This window comes from Prionailurus bengalensis, chromosome A2, assembly GCF_016509475.1.
Source record: "Prionailurus bengalensis isolate Pbe53 chromosome A2, Fcat_Pben_1.1_paternal_pri, whole genome shotgun sequence".
Taxonomy (NCBI): Eukaryota; Metazoa; Chordata; class Mammalia; order Carnivora; family Felidae; genus Prionailurus; species Prionailurus bengalensis.
This window is the reverse complement of record NC_057348.1, coordinates 85,818,123-85,839,469: the sequence shown is the minus strand read 5'-3', so window position 1 is coordinate 85,839,469 and position 21,347 is coordinate 85,818,123. Positions and strand designations below refer to the sequence as shown.

The window sequence follows — 21,347 nt, the reverse complement described above, 5'->3', positions numbered from 1 at the left end:
TCTGTTAAAGATCAAACTGGAAGTAAAAAGACCCTTAACGAGGATCTGACTGGAACCACATTAGGGAGGCATATTTATACCTTAACTGTGTATTTGGCCAGCCAAGAAGATCTCCTGAAGTGCTTTGCACCTCTCTTTTCTCTTTAAAAAGGAATTTAAATTTATCTTTTTGAAGTAGGTTGGTAAATATCTGAAGTTTAGACAACAGTTATTGGCTTAACCTAATATTCTTTTAATCAACAAATCCTCTCAGTCCTACCAATATCTTTTCCCCAATCTATAATACTTAAATACTTACACAAGTGGAAATTAGTCCACTTCTTTGAAATTTAACAATAAACAGATACATACATATATGCATACATACATACATTATTTAGAAAATTAATTCCATCATACTCTGAATATTAGGCTTTTTAAATCCAATATTGTGGCAAAATAACTCTTCGTTTATGTAGAAAAGGAAACCTATGTGCGGCACAGTCATTATTTTGACTGTATGCCATTTCTTTCATTATAATTCTATGAAAGATTAAATATGTGCTGTTTGACCAAGTGCCTCACATTATATATTGAGAAGGTGCATTATTAGTACCTAAAACTGGGGATAAGGGAATAATGTCCATTTCTTCTGTGTTTTGGATGTGATTGACATTGTACTTAGCATATGCCAAATATTAGCTCATTTAACTCTTGTGTGCATGGTGATGACCATTGCTACCAATGGAAATGCACACTACATTTTCTTTTTTTAGGTTAGGGAAGCCTTGGGGATGTCGTATTCTAAGGAGAAAATGTCTGCAGATGGGTAGACTAAGAGAAGACAAACAAAAATAATCAAAGGGAGGCTGCTGAGCACAGGTAAAGAGAGATGAGTCTTCCAAATTAAGGAAAAGTTTCCTCTAAGATGGAGGAAGGGGTGGAGTTGTAGCAAACGTTGATGAATTAAGAGGCAAATAATAATGTGAGTTCGGTTGACTATGAGAATGTATCATTGTAGTTGGGACAGCTACTGCATAGCTAATAAACAACAGACATTTATTTTTCACAGTTCTGAAGGCTGGAAGTCTGAGATCGGGATGCCCGCATGGTAGGGTTCTTGTAAGAGCTCTTTTCCAGGTTGCCGACAGCAGACTTCTGTTTTCCTTAACAAAGTGGAAAAAAAGCAAGAGAGTTCTCAGGGGGGTTTGTAAGAGCAGTAATCCCATTCATGATGGTTCCACCTTCATGAACTAATTACCTCCCAAAGGCCCCAAGTCAAATACCATTGTATTGGGGATTAGGATTTTAAAATGAATTTTGGGGAGACATAAACATTCAGGCAATATATATTTATTTATAAATATATATATAGTGATCCAAGACTGAGAAATTCTCAGAAAGCTGGGGCAGAAAGGCAAGGGAAATTTCCATGCTGAACACTAGTCTCATTCACTATTTGGTTTATCATATACAGAACAGTTGTATGTGCTAGCATTGTGTAAGGCATTAAGGGGTCATGAAGGAATAGAAGAATTAGTCTCTGCTCTGAGAAGCTCACAGTCCCATTGAGAAGACAAAGCATACAGGCAAAGGCATAATGCAAGGAAATTAGTGGTTAGTATTACAGTGAATGCTAGAGACAATTAACATGCTTGGAGATCAGAGTAATGTCAGGGAAATATTAATTTCACTAATGTTCTTTAAAGCTGAGATGCCATCGAATGTAGGACATAGGATAATATTGCATTAAAAAAATGTCTATAGACTATGACTGTCATCCATCGTAAGCCCCATGCAAATTATATAGATGTTAACATGAGCAAAAAATGTATCTCTCCAAGGCAGTAGATAGAGTAGATGAGGAATACTCCAAATAAAATTAGAGGTAAAGCTTCAAACTACTGAAAATCTGGTATAATTTTAAAGAGAACTGTTTTTAACTTACATTAACAAAACAATAACCCCATTACTAATTATCTTCTTGATTCATTTATATGACAATATTTGTACAGTGTATGCCATTTTCTAGGCAGGGTTCTTGTTGATGATAATTTTATTTATATTAGCACCTGTGAAAAAATTGATTTTATATTTAAGTTGAGAGATTTTGACTAAGTTAATGACTGTTGGTCTCAGAAGAATTCTGGTACATAAGGCCATTTGCTTTATAGTTGGAAGCTCTTTTTAATTTTTTTTTAAATGCAAACATTAACATGATTTAACATTCACACTTACATGGAGGATGTTTTTAGACTGTGTTGTAAATGTTGGTCTGAAAGTACCAAAAATATACTTTAGTTTGTTAATTTTTAGAAACAAAGAGGCGAGCTGTTTTTTTTGGTTCACGGTGCAAAAATGTGGCACGGGCTATATAGAGAGCAATTTGGCAACAGTAGAACATTTCACAGTCTCCATTGTTTCAGAAACAATGCCTGTTTTTGTTTCTTTGGCTGTAAGAAAGAATTAGAGATAGAACCTTACCTGGCGCGTATACAGAAACGAGCTCATTAGTGTTGGAATATCTTCTTATAACTGTTGGGAACAAGGAAAGAAAAACCAATCTGTTTGTTCCCTATTTCATATTCATGAAGCCGCTCCAGAGGCAGTTTGATTGACACCATTGGTATATGTTGTCTGCTTTCTTTAGATCCAGCCCGGGGTTTTGGTTCACCTATCACTCACTTCCACTTTGTTACCAAGGTCTATTGTGGCACTCTAAATTGTGTTGTGATGAATTGCCCACTTGGGAATTTTTAGGACATCTTAATCCCAGTATGACAGAAATCCCTTCAATAAATAATCTACCAACCCCTGTGCCAAATGCAAGTGGATCCGTGGACGTAGATTTATGACAGCTTTCACGAATGAAAAGTAGCGCTAGGGAGAGTTTGCTGGCGTCCTGAGAATCTGTGAATGGTCTCTATTTCCCAGTTTAATTTTCCCCAGATATATTTGGTTGAAATGTGCTCTACAGGATTTTCTTTAAAGCCCCGTGTGTGTGCGCATACGTATGTGTGTTTGAATTTGCAGTGACCTCGTTCATAGGACTTTGTAAAGCAATTCGTGAAAATCATTTTTAAGTTGGGCTTTTTCTCGATGCATGTAAGCTGATACAATTGGATAATCATAATGGGTTGTGAAAATTCTGATTAAGTGCTTGACAATGATTTCAAAATCATTTTTAGTCATCTTTTGAAAATCACATTTGAAGAAAGCAACTTGAGATGAGTGAATGACTAATAGCTTTAAAAGCTGGAGGATAAGACTGGGTCACTCATTTTAAGGGATTGTTTTTTTCTTCAAAAAAAGTATTTTTGACTGGAAAAAATATGAGAAATTACCTGTGTTAACCTAATTATACTTATATATCTGAGGCTCAGCTCTTTGCATAGAACTTGTATAATACAAAACTAGCAAAAAGTAAGTGTGATAGCTTGAATAATTACCCATAATATTTCTACTGTAAATTTTGTTGGTTTTTGATAAATTATTTATGATATTAAGCCATTAATGTTCTGAAATGAATGCTTATGTCAAATAATAGAATCTACAGGCGCCTGGGTGGCTCAGTCCGTTAATTGACTCTTGATTTCGGCTCAGGTCATGATCTCCTGTTTCCCGTGTTCGAGCCCCATATCAGGCTCTGCTCTGACAGGAGGGAACCTGCTTGGCCTTCTCTCTCTCCTCTCTCTCTCTGCCCCTGCCCGGCTTGTGTTTCTCTGTCTGTTTCAAACTAAATAAACTTAAAGAAAAAAGAATAGAATCTACGTACTATCCTTCATATATATACATATATATCTTATTAAACATTTAAAAAGTAAGAAGCAATTTTCGGGAGCAAATCCAAAATTGACTCTTCTTTTTAGCAATTCTCGCATCATAACATTTAGACTGAGTTCTGTCCCTCTATTATAGAAGAACTTTTCCTTCTGTGAAGTGACAGCTACCTTTTCTCACCCTTAAGGTATATGGTACAAGCTCACTGCAAGTCGATGTGACATGTTGCTATTTGCCATTAACAATTTGACAGCTTTATAAGCTTTTTATGAGGCCAAAAGTTTTCTTCAGTAATGAAGAAAAGAGAAGGTTTCTATTTATGTATACACTTGTTTCTGTGGCAATCCACTATGTGTGTTTTTTTGTATATATTTGGAAAAACACTAGGGGAAAAAAAAAACCCATGGACTGGAAAAGTCTGTAGTTTCCTAAATCCATAGTAGTCAATTAAAACCAGGATATTGTTGTTGTTCTCAGTTAAAAAAGACTAGATTTTTCAGAACAACCCCTAAAGAGGTTATTAAATTCCTGCTAAGTACCAGCTTCTTTTCCTTTGACACTGGAGCTACCAGCAGGTGACTGGAGCCTCATTAAGGCTGTAACACAGGGTCAAGGATTAGACTTGCTTCTGGCTTGGATATCTGAAAGAAATCAGAGACTGTAAAATTAGTACACTTGTGTTCAAATTAGACAGTACTACATAATTAAAAAAAAAATCTCAAATTGTCCCTAATTAACCATGAAAAGTACAACACAGGATAGCTGTTAAATGGAGCAAAGTGTTATAATTTGGGGAGACGTTTGTACAAGGCTTTTTTATTGCCACTGTCTCATTTGATCCATATGAAGGTTTTGTGAGGCTTGAGGGCAACTGTTATTAAACTCCCATCACAGAAAAAGAAACTGAAGCACAGAGAGAGCAGTAATTTGCCTAAGATCACACAGCTACTAGGATAAGATCAGGTTTACCCAGTTCCATCTGCTCCTTTAGAGCCTTTTGATCATGTTCTCAACCAGGAACTGATATAACACCCCTCTGGTCACCATCCCTTACCCCCTTTCCCACCAAGAGAATTTTTAAATTGTGTAAGGGTATTTTGCTTGTTAACAGGCTAGCTATGGATCGTTTACAGCAGAATTTTTCTGCTCCCAAATCCTGTAATTTGTCTTGGAGAAGCATTCACAATCCCTATGCATACCAGGAAAGGGGGTTCTTACCATTTTATACGCATGTTTAAATTCCACTTAGTACATTGGTTCCTCTTTTCATTTTTATCAAAATTATAAGATTATAAGGTTAAAAAATGCTTATCCTCTAAAGAGTGAGGAGAACCAGTAAAATAATGAATAATTATAACTCCTCAATCCCGTTTTGGCTTTCAGCTACAACATAGGCATGTAAAAACATACCTATGTTTTCCATATACTTAGTGTACTTTGTTCAGCTGTTATATTCTATGCTAGTAATGTCACTATTGGAGCAATCATTTTTAACCCTCTTTTAAATTTGGTACCCTGCTGTCATACCAAATCATCAAATGCACGGTTAACTCCTGATATTCTGAGACCAAGGGGAAAGGTAAGAGACCTCAGGCTTTGCCAGAAGAAACAGCAGCAAACATTCTTTTTTTTGCAATTAAATTTGCATCTTTTTGCATATATTTAATATTTGAATTGAAAGCTGCTAACTCTTTTGTTTCCTAAATACCCAATTTGGCTCATGGAATGTTAAGAGTAGTGGTAGTGTTGCCATTGACAAGGAATAAAAATAAAATAACATATACATTTTGCTACTTACGAGAATGATCACAATTAAATAAATGTTTGATTTCATGGTTATTGGAGACTTAGCTCTTGTACTTTCTCATTCATGAAAGAAGTTAAGGAAATAGGTAAATTTATAACAGTTTTTTTTCCTGCGTAAAAGCATAATCTTTGAATAAAGTATATGTACATATATGTAGATATATACTTAGCTGCCATAAATAACAAGAAGATTTATGGCCTATGTGAAATTGATTGATTCCCACAGGGTTTGTAAATATGCTTCCAAAAATAATAAAGATTTAATTCGTAAGTTGAAAAAAGAACTTCACATTATATTTTATTAAATACATATTTTAAAGCTACAATTAATAGAAGTATCATATACCTCAGAAACAAATTATCCTTTAGACATTAATGCGAAACCTCCATTCTATGTGCTTATATTTTTTCTTTAACTTTTATTTAGCTGATTTTTTTTTATAAAGAATTAAAGTTGCCTATCTATCAACATAAAAAAAAAGATTAGAAACTCCATATATAGTAAGATTGAAATTGCTGGAGGGAATCAATGGAACTTGATTGAGTCTTTTCACGGGAACTATTTCAGAGTGTGCCGTAGCTCTAAGGTTTCTTTCGTTAAGCTTTTTAATTCTTCAAAGCACCAACCATGACAAATGATATGGGTTGAGTTTATATTTGTGTAGATCTGTTTTTAAAAACACTTTTCATAGGGAAGTCTATTATTTGAAGTGACATATAATGTATAAATAGTCGTGACTATCTATGTTCTTCTAGTAACTAATTATCATTGGTTGTAGTCATTTTTTACCTGAAAAATTAGTGGATATTTCTTACCAAGTCTTTCCATACAGTTACTCCCTTATTTTATCCCTGTCATCTCCCAACAGTGGAAAGTCCTAGTACGCTCTCATAGTTACTGTTGAAGCCTGAAATTATTGTGTCCTAGTTATTGCTGCGATTGTATATAGAGAATATACTTTCCAGAAATTAATATCAGAATGTCACAAAGGGATTTTATCGTGACCAGCCTTAAAGGATAAATTACTTAGTCGGGGGCCTACAATAGCAGAGATTGATGTAAATTAACATATGAGTGAAAAAAATGAACAATGTACAATAATAGCAAGAGGTTAAAAAACCTGCATGCTGTAGAAAAGATTTATTAGTCTATACAAGTTGGTTTTGATCCACTATTGGATACCTGCTACAGTACATTATGAAGAGTTTTATTGCAACAGTATTTCCCCCACACAGGCAAAGAGATCACTCAGTTGGAACAGCTAAACTGTTTGCAGGTAAAGCTCGCTGTAGCTGAGGGATGGGTGCGCCTGGCCACCTAAAGTCCACAGAAGGGAGGTGGATAAAGCACCATCATTGTCCGATCAATCAATGTCATGTTTGGTAATCTGGCAGGATTTGCTAAGTAATCTTTCTGAGTCTGTAATACTGGTCAAATCATCAGACACGTATTGTTTGAAGTATCTTTGTGATACACATTCTGTAGTGACGAAAAGATGTGATTAGAATTAACCCCCAAAAAGCGAAATATATACAGAACAAGTTCACTGAAATTCTCTCTTGAGTTTTTAGCATCATTAACAGACACACCTCTTTCTTCATATCATTTAGCCTTTTCTCACACCCTCACCTTGTCCTCTGTCATTCTCAACACACAGGTGGACATGGTCGATAGCACTCTTACACAGTGGAGGTAAGCCCTGTCATGTTTGTACTCGGTCACAAGCACCTCTTTCAGTGTCTCGTGTTTACTCGTCCCTCATATGCATTTGCTGAGTGAATGAACAGGGGACACTATATGTGAATGGAGCCACCTATTTTTAGAGATAAATAATTAATAAACATATACCCTTTGAGATTCTTATTAAACTATGTTTTGTTAAGAAACCTTTGTAAAGTGCATAAATCTGTTTCCATGCTTAGCTTACATGCACGAGTACACAGACAGGCACCATCATTCCCCTGTAGCAGGTTTTCTGGTCTTAAAACCTACATAACTCATTGTCTATTTTATTGGATATTTGGCTTCAGTTACATAAGCTAAACAGCTTCACATTCCTAAATACTCACTAGTTTTATACAAATCATTCATCCAATAATAGGCTTTTGAATATTAAGTATTCACACTGTTTTCAAGATCATTATATTAAAAAGTATGGAAGAGTATTGTTAGGGTGTATTCACGAATAAGCAGCATTTTATGACACAATAGGTAAAATGTTGAAGGATCAACATCAAGGCGTTAAAGAAACATCAAGAAACACACAGAAAATTAGATGGTGTGAATTCAAAGCCATGCAAATAATGGACAAAAATCATGTTCTTCGTTCATCACGGAGAAGATAGAAATAAGGCTAAACTCAACTGTTGTGTTTATTCTTTTTCAAAATATAAATATTCTTTTTAAATAAAAGCATATGCCATCTATTTAAAGAAAAATAGGACAATATGGAAGGTTTTGGGATAAAAATAGAAAGATGTAATTATTTTAACATCCAAAGGTATATCCTTATTAATGTTGTTGATTCATCAATATATGAATATTTTATGAATATCTATATGAATGTTTATATATTGATATATCTGGTAGGTTAAAATATTTACACCTTTCTTTTTGTTAAATAACACATAATATAAATTCTAGTTGGGTCTATAGGAAAAGAAGTTGATACAAACATTAGTAATTTTTATACCTTATTTTGCTTTATTGTCTTTTTTTTTATTAGTCTCAGTTTACAATTTAGTGATTCTTCACTTCCATACAACATCCAGTGTTCTGATAACAAGTGCACTCCTTAATCCCCATCACCTAATTAGCCCATCCCTCACTACCTCCCTTCTGGTAGGTCTCACAAACAAACCATGAGATCATGACTAAGCCAAAGTTGGATGCTTAAGTGACTGAACCACCCAAGCATCCCTGCATTTTGGTACTTCTATTAAGACCGAGGCAAGGGAAATCCAAGCTCTTCCTTGTGAGTATGAAGAAATGAGAAGAAATGATCTTGATCCCAATTCAAGGCATTAAGTAAACCTCCTCGCAAAGCCTATGAAAATTGTGTCTCATTAGTTTTGAATAAAAGGGAAGATCAAAAACTGTTTCTCTGGGGCAGCAGAGGATTAAACTTTTGTTAGGTTTCCTTTCTAAAATCCATTTTCTTTCCTGGATGGCAATCCAGAGAGCAAGGGAATGTGCCTTTTTTTTTTTTAATATATTTTCAGTCTCAAATGTCTTTTTGATTGAATTGAATGCAAATAGAAGGAACCAGCTCCTTTTCCCAGTCTCATACCAAGCTAGATCATAACACAGAATTGTTCAAAGTTCTACGTAACACCACTGCCTGGTTCCCACTCTCTAGACTTTCTGATTTCACTGGTCTGGGATCTACCTATGGTATGAAGACATTTGGAAGCTCCCAGGTATTTCTAATGAGCAGCGGCACTTGGGAGCCACTGTCTTAGAGCCTTCTAGCTAGTAGTGCTACATGTGTTCGTTTTGTAGGTGGAAATGCTGACGCCCAGGGGAAGGAAAGGACTTGACCAGGTTCACACAGAGTATTTGTGGCAGAGCCAAAGTTAGCTGTAGTATTCTTGTACCCCACTGACATACCCCTCCTATCCTGCTTCTCTAGGTAATTAACCTCCCTGGGTTTTGGTTTTCTCATTTGTAAAATGGGGGTCTTACTGGTACCTACTAGTGGAGTGGTTGTGCTGGTCGCAAAAGATCAGGTGCTTGATTTACAGCATGTAATATCACTTGTTGATGCTTTGTACCAGGGGGCAGGGAAATGAATGAGATGCCCAAAGGGCAGTGAGCTCACTAAGGACAGTGACTGGGATTCCTCCCTCTGTACCTAGCTTTCAGTCCAGACTCTGATGTTTAGCCAAAGTTTTTTTCAATATGTGAGAGAAAAGGGCTTTCCCTTTATTACAAATATATATATTTATATATTTATTTTTATATCTTATTACATATTTATATATATATCTGTACAATTTATTACATACTATATATAAAATTCCCCATAGACCTTAGTGACATTAAGATAATAAGCTAAGTTACAATGTAGCTGGAATCACACGGTAGCAGGTAGATAGATTTTTAAAGAACTATCAGAAGGATAAAAGAGGTAACTTCATTTTCTTCTTAAATCTTAGTTTTGTGCATGTTATGTTAAAATTAATTAAAATTGAATGTTTCATTCTTCTGAAAAATGGTTTCTAACTTGTCTATCTCATGTCGATGTCACATCCATGTTAACAACAGGATTTGTGAAGAATGACCAGGTCTGACAAAGCCATTAGGTTTCTTAAGTGCTTGGAACATACCACAGTGCATCAAAAGTGATTTTACCACACAATAAAAGGAACACTTTTAGATCATTATTCTGCCTCATATATTCGTAAATTATATGCCTTTAAAGTCAAGTCTTTGCAGAATGCCCTACATTTATATTGTGATTTATGGTTTACAGAGTTGTAGCACATACGTGATTTTAGACATTCTAATATCCTTGAATTATAAAAATCAGCTTATTTTATAATGTATTCTGAAGCCCCTAAAATATCAGATATATTAGGAAACCATGGATAAGGTAAAAATTTAAGTATCCCATTTCTATTCATGGATTACCTTTACATTTTAGATATTCTCTTTGAGCATCCCCAATTATTGTACCCTGCCACACCATGTTTTTCACTAAATAATCTTTAATAAAGATTAATCTTTATGTAAATTTTAATCTCTAACGAAGCAACTTTTTTTCTGTGCTATAATAACCAAATCATGTGTATGATAGCTAAATACTTCAAGTAGCCACCAGTTTTCATTGATTTGTTTTTATGCAATACTTTGCTTTTCTTCAACTCACATAAGAAAAGGATTTTTTCCTCAAAAAATTATCAAAGAATATACAATCTATGTTACTTATCCCTATATGATGCCCTCACTAACTTCTCCAAAGGAAGTATTATTTCAAAACTGTACTAGTTTCTTCCCACTCTGCCTGTCCTTCTTTACTTGGAAACAACTGACCTCTGCTCACTCAGAGATCCAATAGAGGATGTCAGGTGGGAACCTCCTCAATTTCTCTGCCCATCCTGTTCTCATCAGCAACCGTCTTCATCCATCTCCTTTGTTTCTGACTCAAGTAAATTGGACACTACTTTGTTCAAGTCCAACAATCTTTTCTTGTTATTTGGATGTCTTTCCCCACTCTTCAATGACTTTGCTCCCCTCCATCAGCCACTCCTCTGTTTTCTCTTGCTCTTTCTTGAAGGCAAACAAATCTACAAATAGACCAACTAATGAGGCACTCACACGCGTATGCGCGTGTACACACACACACACACACACACACACACACACTCACACTATCATTAGGTCATATAAGCCCAATTCTCAATTCTACTTCCTTTCTCTTTTCTATTTCTTTCTTTCTTTCTGTCTTTCTTTCTTTCTTTCTTTCTTTCTTTCTTTCTTTCTTTCTTTCTTTCTTTCTTTTTAATTCCAGTTAGCATACAGTGTAATATTAGTTTCAGGTGTACAATTTAATTCTTTTCTGCTTCTTGAATCTGTTTCCCATCACCATTCCTAATGTCCCTGGTGGAATGGGGGATCTCACAATTGCATTCCTTTTGTATTAGTGCTGTAACTATCCAACAGGAATCCCTATGTCTGTTCTATCTTTCCAGCATCCATCATAGAATGTTTCAGGGGCCTTTATGATAAAACCCAAACTTCATAGCATATTAAACTTCTTGTTAACAAGAGACTGTTCCTGTCTGGAAGTTTTGGCTAGGCCCCAAGCAGAGGATTGTGAGTGCCAAGTATCCCTATTCTAAAGAGAGATATTAGACTGTGTGTGTACGATTTGCAGAATAACTCCCCAATGTAGTTTTAACTTTTGCTAATCTCACACCTTGAGGCTAGTTAATAAAAAGCAAAGAGGATCCCACTAGGAGTCAAGATGTCCCAACTGAAAGTGCTAGGCTATTGGATGGATAGGTTCACTGGCTAGCTGGGTAAGGAGTCACCATTTCTAGGTGACTGCATTTAGAAATCTCCAGTGAGAGAATTAACGAGGAGCTGCTAAGGCTTCCCAGGAAGTAGAGTTAGCACAGGATTCCTTCACACCCACTGACAGTGGATTGTAACCTTTGCAACCAAGGAAGATCCTTTGTGCCATTATCTCTCCTTCCCCTGTGCCAACTAATAAAGGTTGTAGCAGGTTGGAGAGGGAAGGTATAAAGCCTGGTAAAAAACAGTGTGAGTTATTCTGCAAGTTTCCATGCCTGAGTCAAGACAATCCACAAGGAAAAGGATTGAAAAGTTCGATTGACAGAGATTTCATTAGGCCAGAGGTTTGTTTGTTTTCTTTTTTCTTCTCTTTTCTTTTCTTTTCTTTTCTTTTCTTTTCTTTTCTTTTCTTTTCTTTTCTTTTTTCTTTTCTTTTCTTTTCTTTTCTCTTTTTCTTTCTTCCTCCCTCCCTCCCTCTCCTTCCTTCTTCTTTCTTTCTTTCTTTCTTTCTTTCTTTCTTTCTTTCTTTCTCTCTCTCTCTCTCTTTCTTTCTTTCTTTCTTTCTTTCTTTCTTTCTTTCCAGAAAGTGATGAGAAAATTATAAAATGTGGAAGAGATAACATTCCTGGGTCAGGGAAAGGAGATGGGACATTGCAAGGAAGAAAGGCAGCTACTTGCACCTACAGTGTCCTACAGACTTATTAAAAAAAGAAAATCCGTTTCTGGTAACAAGCAAGATCTTTAAAAATTTCTTCTCTATTTATCTAGCTTCATCTTTAATCACCAGCCCTCCAATCCTAAGCTCTATGCCTTATCAAAATCCTTTGAACAGCCTTCATCACCTTCCTGACTAGACTGACTTCTGTTTGATCTTAAGACACAGTTCAGGGGCGCCTGGGTGGCGCAGTCGGTTAAGCGTCCGACTTCAGCCAGGTCACGATCTCGCGGTCCTGGAGTTCGAGCCCCGCGTCGGGCTCTGGGCTGATGGCTCAGAGCCTGGAGCCTGTTTCCGATTCTGTGTCTCCCTCTGTCTCTGCCCCTCCCCCGTTCATGCTCTGTCTCTCTCTGTCCCAAAAATAAATAAACGTTGAAAAAAAAATTAAAAAAAAAAAAGACACAGTTCAGCAATCATGTTCCCAATGGAGCTTCCCATAATGTCACACCCCACCCCATTTTCCATTACGTGTTCCCTTATGTGTTCTTACGGCACCCCATTCACTTCCATCCAATCACCTATCAACCTGGTGCCCGTATTTATCTTTCTTACAAGACTATGTGAATCCCGTTTGTAGCTGCATCCCTGACCCGGGCTGCAGTTTCTTTAATAGACTCAAGTAATTTTATAAATGAAAATCAATTGATAATGCATGTTATCATTAAACTGAGATATACAGATGTGAAAAAAACTACTTTGAGGGTAGTTTGCTAGTGGGAAATTTTTAAAAAATTGCAGATAAAATACTTTATGCAAAAGGTGGAATTCAAATTGTTGCCTGTGTCTATTTTGATTACCTTCATTTGACTACTTGGAAGCTGTCTCTCGAGCAGGTGCTGTCTCTGTCTCTCTCACTGTATCCTTGTGCTGCAGAGATGTAAAAGTACCATACTGCTCACCCTTAGTCCATCAAGTATTTTCACTCTCTTATCTCATTATAGAATACACTTGAGAGTTCCTTTTCATTAGAGATGTTGCTTTCCTTCCTTACAGATAATTTTACTGTCTTTCTACTCTCTCTTCTCCCTGATCTGATCCTCGCCCAACGTTGTTACTGACGCTATTTCCCCACATCTGCAAATGTTCTCAGAAATAATACTTCATTAAGACATAATAAATACAAATAAAAATGCGATGTGGTTTTGTTTGCTCTCTTTTCTCATTAAGATTTCTAATGTGTCTGCTTTGACTTTAGCTTACTGGCTATAATCGATTAAAACAAAAAGAACAAAAACACGATTTAGGGAAAAATGAGTGTGAGAGCCACCGTGTAAATACCTCAGCCCTTGTATGGTACTTTGGTATGCATATATACCCATCCATACAAATCATTGAGGGAAGAAAATGTTCAGTTTTTGCTGTTCCAGCCTAGGAACCTATTTTTCCTAACCCTGAATGAACTTACAGGGGCTTACCGTTATTAGTGATTTGGGCGCAGAACATAATGAAGTTTGTCATCTTGAAGGACTGAGTTGAGACAATCACAGGAGCTCTCTTGCCATGACATGACTACCAGAACCACTTCTGGCAGGCTGTCTCAGCTGGAGGTCGTTCACAGGAACCAATGCCCAGCTTTACTGGGCAGCTCCCGAGAGAACAGTCTGGATTGTTCCAGTGTGTGGTGCCAACTCATGTGGAGATATGGAGGGCTTTTAGCAGCTACTTGAAATCTTAATAGGTTGATAAGTTTGAGAAATTTAACAGAAACTTCCTCATTTAAGGGGATTTGCTACAAAACAATGTTATCTTCTGATTTTGATGCCAAAATTGTTTTAGTCAGATTACAGTCTACTCTGAAAGCGGTATACGGATACAATATTTTTTAAAACACTGTAAAGTAAATAAAATATCCCTAATAGATAAAGGGAATATTTTGAAAGCATTTATGAATGTTATTAGATTTCATTTGGGACCACCAAATGGATTTTCAGGTTATAGAGCAGCTAATCAAAGATACAGTTAAAACATATCCAGTGTCATATCTAGCTACTTTGCCTTTAAAAAAATATATATATATTTAAAATATATTATAATATATTTAAAATATATATATATATATATATATATATATATATATATAAATATAATCTTTTTAGGTTTATTTATTTATTTAGGCGGCGGGGGGGAGGGAGAGAGGCAGAGAATCCAAAGCAGGCTCTGTGCTGACAGCAGAGAGCCCACATCGGAGCTCGAACTTGCGAACCGTGAGATTATGATCCGAGCCGAAGTCAGACACTTAACTGACTAAGCCACCCAGGTGCCTCCTAACTAGCTTGTTAAATACATTTGCTTTTAATAATACACTGCCTTCAAGTTTGGGGTGGAATTCAGGGAAGGATTAAAACCTCAAGCATTTGAAGTTTCCAAAACATTGCCACAATTTAGAAAACTATGAAAGTCAGTGCATTAACTTTGCTATACTTACTTCAATGTTGCATGAACTTCTAAAGATTGAGACATGCACAGACATGCAGGTTTTGCCTAGATTGGTTTTTTAATACACTACATAAATGAGACATTTATCTTGTGCATGATAAATCTTTTTAGACTTAAAAATACCCCCACAAACACACATCTCAGAAGATTTGGCAAACTACAACGAAAGCAATTATTGTTAATTCCAAAGACCGCTAAAATATCCCAGATATTTGTCAGTTTGCCCAGGATCGTTTTGGACACACATGGTAGAAGAGGTTAATTTTCTATTGTCATATGGCCACTAGTCATCCAAAAAGACCCCAGATAATGTGTTAATGTGTACTGTTTGAAGTTACTTCAGAAATATTTCCAGCTGTGTCTAATGTTAATAGTCTGTAAGCATTTCTTTTGAATGTTTGACCTTGTTTACCATTCTGGATTGTGAAGGGTTCGAGGCCATGTAAAACGTATTTTTCTACACATATCTAGCTGTAAAGCCCTAGATTATGTATTTGTACATCCTTTGAGATCAGCATGTTGCTCACCAGTATAGTTTGGCAGAAAAAAGCATCAGATAAAGGGAATTAGGAATTAGAACAGATGGAAGCTGCTTAGAGTTTAACTGATGATTTGAAGGTGACCTTGATAAAACAACTTTTTGTTGTTTTAAGGAAATTATGACTGAAATATTAATGTTTTCTGTGTAGGCCAGGGTAGTTGTGACTGTATAAGAAAGTAATACTTCCTGGAACCAATTTCTAAAGTGTAGAGACAGATATATGGTGTGTGTTGTGCGTGCATAGTATTTAAGGCAGATGTTATAATAAATTTAAAAAAAAATGGATTACTGCTCCAGTTATTAACATTTGAAAATCTCCGTAGAAAATATAGAAACAATGGAGAGTATTGAATAGAGAGCATAGGAAAATCTACTAGATCGTTGACTCTCAGCCAAAGGGAATGGATTTAATACTTAACTGCATTATTTTTATTACTTTGTAAGTTTTGTAATTTTTACCTCTATTATTATTATTATTATTACTATTATTATCCAAAATGTAATTGCATGTGCATTATGGAACCGACTCCGAAGTATTTTAAATGTTTGCTCTTGTTTTCCTGTACTGGTTTTATTGCTCCTTCTGCCTAACAAATATGTTTCTCAAGGATTGGCCTTGATTCTCCTTGCCATTCTCCTTATATTCTCTTTCAACGATCACATTTAAAATTTCCACACGTAAGAAGATGACTATCAAGGGGCGCCTGGGTGGCGCAGTCGGTTAAGCGTCCGACTTCAGCCAGGTCACAATCTCACGGTCCCTGAGTTCGAGCCCCGCGTCAGGCTCTGGGCTGATGGCTCAGAGCCTGGAGCCTGTTTCCGATTCTGTGTCTCCCTCTCTCTCTGCCCCTCCCCCGTTCATGCTCTGTCTCTCTCTGTCCCAAAAATAAATAAACGTTGAAAAAAAATTAAAAAAAAAAAAAAAAAAAAGAAGATGACTATCAAGTCAATAACTTAGGTGTTTTTGAGCTCCAGTTCCCCATCCGCTAACATTGAAATCTCTACCCAGATTCCCAGCTGCTCTATGCACCTCAAAATCCAAAGCTGAACATTTAATGTTTCCCTCAAAAAGCCCGGTCTCAGTATTTTTGTGCTTTTACAAAATAGCAATGTCATTTTTGTATTGAACTGTGCTCTGCTTCCACAAATGTAGTCTCTTCCTTACATGCCTGTTGGCCTCAAATAAACTAAACACATTTCTTCGATTTCCCAAAGTGATCATGAGCGTCATACTAAAGATTTCAGGGAAAAGTTAGAAAAGGGATTTAAATCTGTTACAAAAATAACACTAAACTGAGAATTAAGCTTCCCAGTTATTTAAAAAGTCTTTTTGACTATCCCAAATTACGTAATTGTCACTGTTCTCATTCCGTCTATTCTCCGTTACACAGCACACCTTGAAGTGCCTTTTTTTCTTCCCTTCCTCACACCCTGTAGAACTGCCTCTTTGGTAATCACATTTTCCCTTAATGCAGAGTGATTCCATGTGCCTAAGTTTGATTCCCAAGCTGGTAAAGGTAAACCCAGCTAGAAGCACAGCTGAATATAGTGGACATCTATTTCACAGGATTTAGTCTCCTTAGAAGGAGTTCGTTATTTGCAGGAATAATTTTCTGCAATGCCAGCTCTCTTTTCTCTGCTTCGTCCCTATGCAGTCCCCACATTCCATTTAGACTGAGAAATTGAAATCACGTCTTTATCAGTCTCTCTTTTCTGTGGGCCACACACCACCCAGACCTTCAATTCTGAATTGTTTCTCCATCTTTAGAGATTCACTTTATTTATTTTTCACTTTATTTAGGTCTTGTTTTTTTTTTTATTTTTTTTTAAACATTTATTTATTTTTGAGACAGAGAGAGAGACAGAGCATGAACGGGTAGGGTCAGAGAGAGAGAGGGAGACACAGAATCAGAAACAGGCTCCAGGCTCTGAGCTGTCAGCACAGAGCCCAACGCAGGGCTTGAACTCACAGAATGTGAGATCATGACCTGAGCCGAAGTCGGACGCTCAACCGACTCAGCCACCCAGGCGCCCCTATTTAGTTCTTGTTTTAATTAGCTAGGTGACCTTGGGTGAGTTCTAAAAAGGGTTTCTAGGGGCACCTGGGTGGCTCAGTCAGTTGAGCGACTGACTTCGGCTCAGGTCATGATCTCACGGTTCGTAAGTTCAAGCCCCGCATAGGGCTCTGTGCTGACAGCTCAGAGCCTGGAGCCTGCTTCCGATTCTGTCTCTTTCTCTCTCTCTGCCCCTCCCCCACTCATGCTCTGTCCCTGTCTGTCTCAGAAATAAACATTAAAAAAATTAAAAAAAAAATAAAAAGGGTTTCTGTACCTTGAATACAGTGATAATAATTCCTGTTGATAGGGTTATTGTGAAATTACTTAGCACGATGCTTGGCACTCAGTACTTCATGGTTAAATGACGTATTTCCCTTATTTTCTTCTTTGGAATATTCAGTGACTTTAGGACACTGCATTAGTCATCCTCTTTTTTAAATTTTCTTCTCTGTTTCTCTACATTAAGTTGTAAAATTCTTCGGGGCAGGAGCTGTATCTTGGTGCTTAAAGAGGTTAGTGGAGAGATACAGTCAAGAGTGAAACCTTTTTTTCCGGGTTTCCTGGGTGGCTCAATCGGTTAGGCATCCATGACTTTTGGTTTCGGCTCATGATGGCTCTGGCCATGATCACAAGTTGCTGGGATCGAGCCCCACCTTGGGCTCCACACTGACAGCACAGAGCCTGTTTGGGATTTTCTCTCTTCTTCTCTCTCTGGCCTTCCCATACTCACACTCTTTTTCTCTCTTTTAAAATAAATAAGCTTTAAAAAATGAGTCAAATATTTTTTTCAAATGCATACATTTCAGAAAGCATGACTTTAAGAAGTTACCTGAAGTAATAAGTGTATACAGCCAATGAGATTATAGTGACATTTGGTGATGGTGACTACACTTGCCGTGTTGAGCTCTAAGTCATATATTGAATCGTTGAATCATTATGTTGTATATCTGAAACTAATGTTGCATTGCATGTTATATATCAATTAAAAGCTAGCACCTAAAAACATGTTTAAAAGTACCCATAGTATGTGGTGAGATTTTTGTTTAGGGGCCTGGGGCTTAAACTCTCAGTACGTTGTGATGATCTTTCTTTGAATTTTTAAGATGAATGTGAGTCCTAATTGAGAGAAAAGCATTTCTAAGCTGGTATATTACAGCTTGTTCCTTTGAAATATATCCATTAATACTGTAATTCAGTTTTTCCATTTTCTTTACTTTTCTTTGTTCCTGTCTTTTGATTTGCTGCTTTCAAATACCCATTTGTGCTTGAAGTTTATTATATATACACGCACGCACACACATACATGCACATAGGCACACACACACACACAGATGTTTCCTTAATAAGAGAAGAAAAAATTATTTGGGTGTTTTCATGTTGTGACTTTGACTTTTTTATATATAACTTTTTCTTTGATTAAAAAAAATACAAAATACTTTTTATATTCAAAGTTTTGCCAGATAGAAGGTGGAATTGAGTGGAAGGAAAAACCAAAGGTTTTATATATTCAAAGCAACTTGCCTGTGTTCTTTGAGTTTGTAGGTGGTGATTAGGTTTTCAGATTTAGAGAAGTGTGAGACAACCTAATTAAACACCTTTTTGCTGAAGAGCAGCTCGATAAATCCAGATTGCTTTAGAACCTCTCAAAGCTTTTATCAGAAAGCTAATATTGGAAAGTCTTTTACACTAATAGCTTTTGGAAAATTATTTCCCAGACTGAAAATAAATTATAAAAATACTTAAATAAATATACATGGGAGAATCCTCCATTGATTAGATGCAAAAATATGTCTTAAAAGTATAAAATATACTGTCTATAAGGGTGCTAGTGCATATTTTCTAATAATGATTGAGACAAATTAATAATTTTATGACCCCTTAGATCTCAGATTTCCCTTTACAAATTCTTAATAATTGTATATTAATGGGATCGTATAGAGATCAGGAAGAAGAAAGAAAAGATCATTATAGATCATAGATTTGTTGAGGCTGTACATAAAGCCTTCATCTTCTTAATGAGCATAGTGTTTATTCTTGCCCTCATTAGTATTGTACTTACTAAATGTGAATTATTTATGCAATGTGATGTAAATGCAATGGGATACATTTTGTCACTTCGTAGTATCCATAGCACGCCTTCCTTCCTAACAAAAATATTTTGGGGTTGCCCTTGCTGACTTTTCACTGCCCCAAAAGACTGGTCCTTTATATTATCTATTTTGTCATTATGCAAAGTGAGACTCTGTGACCTCTAAGGTCCCTTCTCTAATTTTTAACAGCACATGATTTTATGACTTGATATATATTTTTTTTTCATAATGCCTGGAGAAAATGGTGGTGGATTTAAGGTGATAGGGAAAATTCCTTTATTTTCAATTGAAAACATGGGGCACTTGGGTGGCTCAGTTGGTTAAGTGTCCGACTTCGGCTCAGGTCATGATCTCACAGTTTGTGGGTTCAAGCCCCATGTTGGGCTCTGTGCTGATAGCTCAGAGCCTGGAACCTGCTTCAGATTCTGTATCTCCCTGTCCATCTGCCCCCTCCCCCACTCACACACATACACACTCTCTCTCCCTGTCTCTTTCTCAAAATAAATGAACATTAGAAAATTTAAAAAGAAAAAAGGGAAAATATTAAACAAAAAAAACAAACAGTCCATAGCCCTATCAGAGACTGTTTTAAAAGGACGGTATTAGGGTTTGAGGAGACCCTGAGATTGCACTTAGGAAGGTAGAGAGTGTGTCGGTGGGGTAAACAAATCCACACACTATTGAGTTGATTAAATTTATCTTTCTGAAAACTGATTATCTGGTGGTCTTGTATATTACAAATGAGATTGGAGGGAAGTTAATGAAGCTGAATCCTCATTAGGTGGCCATGCTTTCCTGCATGTTTGATTGAGAGCAGAGGATTGCTACTGTCTTTTAGTAATTCATCTCCTTTGTGCCATACAACAATTTTTTTTTTATTTAAAACAATTTATTCACAGTTAATGCAATTATGGATATGAAGCAATTAAACACTGACTTACATTCAGGATAAAGAAAAACTAATTGGCAAACTAAGTTCTTCATACATAGAACAACAGCAGTACAATCTTGCTGTGGAAGATGATTCTGTGGATGTGAATAACAATATCTCGGCTTCTAACATGGTTACTTTCAGTTGCAAAATTTTGTTTCTCTGACTCTACAAAAGCATTCCCTAAAGAGTCCCCAGAATGGCAATATCCCACGATCGGACACTATACTGTTTGATCGCAAACTCAAGAGGGGATTTTTTTTTTTTTCCCTAGGCAAGGTACGGTTAGCTAATTATTTCAAATGATAAATTCATTCTAAGTTGCTTATCTTTGAAGTATATCTGTAATAAAGTCTGTGACTACTATTGTTCCACTTATTTAGTGTAGACTTTAATACACCCATGATTTTAAAAATTGTTTAAATTCTCCCTAAAGCAAAACGTATGTCTGTCCCTCGGGGTAGCCCTAATGCAGCTACTACTCTTTATTCGTGTATGTATTTCCAGCAGCTAACCTGAGAGAAGCTCGATAAAACTCCATGAATGAAAGTTAGGTTTGGCTACAGAAGGCTTTTTTGCATGAGTTCTCCATCCTGTATGCTTTTCTGTAAGAATCAAGTTAGGTTCTGTATTCTTCCATTACTCTCCAGGATCCGCTGCTTGGAACCTTAAAGCACATAGGCCGTAATCCGATGACACCTCTTATTCAAAAATAATCCTTTGGTTCTCCTTTGCTTTTAAATCTTTGTGACATTTCCTGTTTTCTGGTATCCATCCTTCTATCTAAAACTAGTATAAATTAATTTGTACTAATTCCATGCCGAAGAAACTCGTGGTGATTCTTCCCAAGGACATTTCAACTTAAAAGCACTTTTGGAATGGGTAGTGTATGTCTGGGCCAACCTAGTGAGTCTTGGATGGAGAAAATTTTGTGCTCTCTTGGCCCAGCAGGGGAGAATTTAGGCACAAATACAGCCTGCCGTATCTTTCTGG

At 36.4% G+C, this 21,347-nt stretch overlaps 1 protein-coding gene across 11 annotated transcripts in view; it reads left to right on the top strand.

Annotated features, from left to right (window-relative positions):
- Window positions 1-21,347, top strand: part of CACNA2D1 (calcium voltage-gated channel auxiliary subunit alpha2delta 1) — a 496,257-nt gene that overhangs the window by 226,863 nt on the left and 248,047 nt on the right. The window lies entirely within an intron of this gene.